This window comes from Phodopus roborovskii, unplaced genomic scaffold (assembly GCF_943737965.1).
Source record: "Phodopus roborovskii unplaced genomic scaffold, PHOROB, whole genome shotgun sequence".
NCBI classification, from domain to species: domain Eukaryota; kingdom Metazoa; phylum Chordata; class Mammalia; order Rodentia; family Cricetidae; genus Phodopus; species Phodopus roborovskii.
Genome location: NW_026126469.1, coordinates 34,564,911 through 34,570,342, shown reverse-complemented (window position 1 = coordinate 34,570,342; position 5,432 = coordinate 34,564,911). Strand labels below are relative to the sequence as shown.

At 37.3% G+C, this 5,432-nt stretch overlaps 1 pseudogene; it reads left to right on the top strand.

The window, feature by feature from the left end:
- The first annotated feature begins 452 nt into the window (after window positions 1-452).
- On the top strand, window positions 453-2,359 carry LOC127226859 (translation initiation factor IF-2, mitochondrial-like; annotated as a pseudogene).
- The last annotated feature ends 3,073 nt before the right edge of the window (window positions 2,360-5,432 follow it).

Genomic DNA, 5,432 nt, shown 5'->3' with positions numbered 1-5,432 from the left:
GTGAGGGAGAGGAAGGGGAAGGAGGAGAAGGAAAGGAAGGGGAGAGAAGGGAAGAAGGAGAGGAGGTAGGGAAGTGGGGGGAAGGATGGAGAGAAGAGGAGGGAGGGAAGAAGAGAGACTTTTTATAAGAGAGTGTTTGTGAGTTCTCTTGGTCCGGAAGGTCGCCTGAGAACCGAGAGAAGCACGAATCAGAAGCTACTGAATTTGGAAAGCCTGCTATGATTTCACACTATTTGTAGGCAGTTGCACAGCTTGAGTCAAAGAAGACTGTTAGCATGGTGGAAGCATGGGTTTTCACCAGTTTATCCACTGTGGCCAGAGCAGCTGTGTGCCCGGCCTTGGCACACGGACATGCTTGTTGGTGCCGCGTTATGTTAGCACAGACTTTTTGTGACAAAGAAGATTATATATATATATATATATATATATATATATATGTATATGTATATGTATATATATATATATATATATATATATATGAAGCTTTATTGAATACTGCCATTGACATAGACTCACTAGAAGCAAACTCACGTTTAGATGAAGTCTGGATCAAAGAAGTAATAAAGAAGGCAGAAATGAAGCTGAGATGGAGCAAATTAAAACAGGACAAAGTAAGAGAAAGCAAAGATGCTGTAACAATGGAGCAAATTAAAACAGGACAAAGTAAGAGAAAGCAAAGATGCTGTAACAAGGCCCCTGGTACCCAGCTTTATTAGCACCAAGGTTCCCAGTTGCCACTATAATGGGTCACGTTATCATGGGAAAACGACGTTACCTGACAAACTTCAAAGACTCAAGTGGCAGCAATGGAAGTTGGAGGCATCACTCAGCACATTGGTGCCTTTCTTGTCTCTGCCTTCTGGAGACCTTTCTTGATAACTCCTGAACATGCTGCCTTCCCCAGCAATGAAAGCCAGAGGCGCTCAGGTCACTGACATTGTTGTGTTGTTTGTAGCTGCAGATGATGGGGTGATGAAGCTGCCCGAGAGGCACAAGTTCCTATTGTTCTTACAATAAATAAATGCGACAAAACAGATGCTGATCCAGAAAAAGTGAAGAAAGAGCTTCTAGATTATGGTGTGGTATGTGAAGATTATGGTGGCAACGTTCAAGCAGTGCGTGTCTCTGCATTTACGGGAGATAATCTGACTGCTTTGGCAGAAGCAACAATTGCTCTCTCGGAAATGTTGGAACTGAAAGCAGATCCCACAGGTCCAGTGGAAGGAACAGTAATAGAGTCTTTCACCGACAAAGGAAGAGGCCCTGTTACAAGAGCTATAATTCACAAAGGAACTCTAAGAAAGGCTAGAACTCTAGTTTCTGGGAAGCATTGGGCAAAAGTTCGACTAATGTTTGATGAAAATGGAAAAACACTTAATGATGCCTATCTCAGCATGCCAGTGGGAATCATAGGCTGGAGAGACCTCCCTTCTGCTGGAGATGAAATTCTTGAAGTAGAATCTGAGCCAAGGGCCAGGGAAATTGTTGACTGGAGGAAGACTGAGCAGAAAGAGGAAAAAGGCAAAGATGACCTGGAAATAATGGAAGAACAGAGAAAGGAGCACCAGGAAGCACACAGGAAAGCCTGTGAGAAGTACGGCAGTGTGCACTGGAAGAAGAGGTCATATATAAAATACCTTGAAAGAGAAGAACAAAGACCCTTAAAGCCCAAAGAAAAGACAGAAAAGAACTCAAATGTATTTGCTATAATTATTAAAGGTGATGTTGATGGGTCTTTGGAGGCCATCCTGAACCTTGTGGATACCTATGATGCTTCTCACTAATGTGAACTAGAATTAGTACATTTTGGACTGGGTGACATTAGTGAAAATGATGTCAACTTTGCTAAGATGTTTGATGGTGTCATTTATGGCTTTAATATGGACACAGGCAAGGCTATCCAGCAATCACCTGCACAAAAGGGGTTAAGATTAAACTTCACAAAATCATCTACCATCTTATTGAAGATTTGCAGGAGGAACTAAGCAGCAGATTGCCCCACAGGCTGGAGGAATACCCAATAGGTGAGGCTTGCATACTATCTACCTTCTCTGTAAAAGAAGGAAAGAGAAAAGTTCCTGTGGCTGTCTGCAGAGTCCAAAAGGGATAGTTAGAAAAACAGAAGAACTTTAAATTAATCAGACATGGACAAGTTATTTGGAAGGGCTCATTGACCTCACTGAAACACCATAAAGACAATGTTTCAGTCATCAAAACTTGAATGAACTGTGATATTATTTTAGATGAAGAAAAAGTAGAATCTAAAGTGGGAGATGAAGTTGTTTGTTATGAGGAAAATGAAGTTCCAGCTAAGACTTCTTGGGATCCAGGATTTTAAAAATACAATAAAAATGATGAATGTAAAAAAAAAAAAAGGTGTTTGTGTTTTGTTGTTTAAATTGAAATTTAAATTTTTGATAATTACATCCATGGGTAGTGTATTTTTGTCATTCACATTCCTTCCTTTATCCCTCTTCCTACATTTTCACCATACCCCCCCCTCTTGAATCATGGTCTCTTCTTTCTTTATTATTGTTACATATTGTTATATGTGTAAATGTACAGCCTACTGAATCCATTTAGTGTCCCTCATATGTACATGTGTTTAAAGCTGACCACTTGGGATAGGATAACCTGCTATGGAAAACATCACTGAAGAAAACCGATTCTCCCTTTCTTAGCAACTGTTGATTGCCTGTCACTTTTTATTTTGAGGTAAGTCCTCATGAAATTCTATCAACCATGTTAATGTGTCAGTTGACATAATCATTATGTCATTTTTGTTCATTCCACATTGCTAAGGTTCCCTGGTGTATCATTCCTGTCCCAGGTGTGACATCCTGATCCTCTGGATCTTGTAATCTATAACATTTACAATGTACCCCCTTTTTTTTTTTTTTTACAATGTACCCCTTTTACCTAGTGTGGTACATTGACAAAGAGGTGATGGAAAAATGGTAAGAGCAAGAGAAAGTGTTTTCATGAAGAACATGGGTCCTCAGTGATCATGAGACAGACTGAGCACACAAAGGCTCTGAGATGCTTGTATACTTTACCTGTCTTATCCACAGCATTTTGTTACAGGAATACTAACTTGGTTAAGTAGTCCTTGGTATCTACAGACATCAGAAGCCTACCTCTCCCACAACCCTTGAAAAATTCTTACTTCAATTTAATTTGAGGTGCTCTGTGTTTCTCAATATTCCATAATTTGTGTAAACTGAGTAGGTACTTTTATTTCTTGGATCAGCCTTTTAAAGTCTTTTGCTGCTACTATTGTTATTTTCCAGCTATTAACAGTCTCAGATACACAATTTCTAGTTGGTTATGAATTCTTTGATGCCAAAGGTACATTTCACTTGTCCCTTCATTCCAAGAAGAAGATGAAGATATGAGGTAAAATGGTATTACAAGTAGACCTTCATTAAATAGATGATTAGACATATTTGCTTGAGATTCAAGCTAATTAAGACATTCTAATAATTACTGTTGGATAATTCTTGGAAGAAAAGTAATAAAGGAACATGATTAGCTATCCTGGTTCCCCATTTTGAATTTCACTAAATTTCCATGGCCTTCGATCAGAAAGTTTTCTTGAATTTAAACTAAGTTCTCGATAAAATAAAGATGTTTACTTTGATATCAGTACCTTTGCTCTCTAGTTTTACAATTAAATAAAAAATTGGGGCCAATAAACAATAATGAATGTAGGAAATAATTAATTAAACTGTCAACTACTTGTCTTATTAGAAGTATTTGTGAATGAATAGTTCAAAAGTATATATGGGAGATTTTTTTCCAACCTAAGAATTTAATGGAGTAAAATAGTGCTCGATTTACTTTTTTTGCAAAAATATCTTATGTAAAATAACTTGAAAGCTTACTGAATTTATACATTGTAACTCATTGTGTCCACTATTGTTCTCACTGATGTTATGCCTGAGATAATTAAGTTTTAAGGAAGAGAGGTATCATTGACCTGTGGGTATGTTACCACACCATGGCAGGAAGTATATGATGGATTAAGATTCTCACAACCTGAAGGGAAGTAAAAAAGCAAAGGAGACAAGAGTCCCATTCTCCTCCTCAGTAGCTGTCCTAGTTGTCTAACTTTTCTCCACTGAATACTCTGTCACCTTCTAGTAGAACCATTTATAGACAGACAAACCTTTAGCACGCGATCCAGTGGGTAATAATTCTAAACTTCATAGTCATATACTAAAATAAAACATAAATACTGCAGAACCATCTCTTATTTATGTAAAATTGAAAGGTAAGATTTGAAAAGGCACAATATTCAATACATTTACTTTTAGATTTGACAAGCTGTCTTTAATGTTTTATCCCTCATTAACACTTATTATCAGAATCAGTTTAGTTAAGGATAAAGACAGATGAAGAACATCAGTTTTATTATTACTAATTTTAATTGTTGAATACTGGGTTTTATAGTAATTTTAATGTCAGATAAGTTACAGCAGCATTCTAGAACTAGTCAAACATTCCCAACAAGGAGTAGACAGTGGAACAAATCAGCGGGTCTTTTCTATACAAAAGTGGACAGAAGGTCGGGCCATTTCATTCCTTATTTCTTCTCACAAAGATTATTTACTTTTATTCAGTCATATTCAGTTTAGTATTTATGGGACATCATTGTGACATTTCGACGTGTGCACACACTCTTCTTTGTTTCTTTTCACTTTTGCCAGTGTCATTTATTACTTTCTCTTTCTCCCTGACACTAAAATGATGCAGCATTTCTTGTTTCCCAAACAGCAAAGATGAGAATGTAGGTTGGAGTCCATGTTTCATGTTAACTGATAACTTTTATCTGGAATGAGATGTAAGCAGTTAGGAATATTATTGATCTAAATATCATTACCCTCAATCACCAGGTATGTGTAAAAGCATTTATAACAGTAATTGTAAAAATATAAATCCAACCCAAGAGCTTCTGTGCTTGGCCATGAAAACAGAAATAGTGCAAAGTATGATTGGGTAACTTGGTAGAGACAGATCTGAAATTGCTGGTAAATTCTTTCATTCTCCTTCTCTCCTCCCTGTCTTGATGATTCATTGTACAGAATCAGCCTCAGCAGCACATGACCCAGTAGTACCCCTGGTGGCCACATAGTACTCAGAACCCCCCCCCCCACCACCACCACTTGTCATCTTCACTCATAAGTCTATGATTTTAGGGCTGCACTGAGGGCAGTTCTTGGGGCAGAAAATGTAAATAAGAATTTAGAAGCTAAATTCGAGTACTACCAGATCAAATCAACTATTAACTTGTTTTTATTTTTAACCGTTGCTATATGTTCTAATCCTTCATTTGTTTGCTTTTTGGATATTATGAACAATAATCGTGTAATCACATTTTTCATTCCATATCATGTATTATCATATGTCCATGTAAAAATCATCCTCTTTTA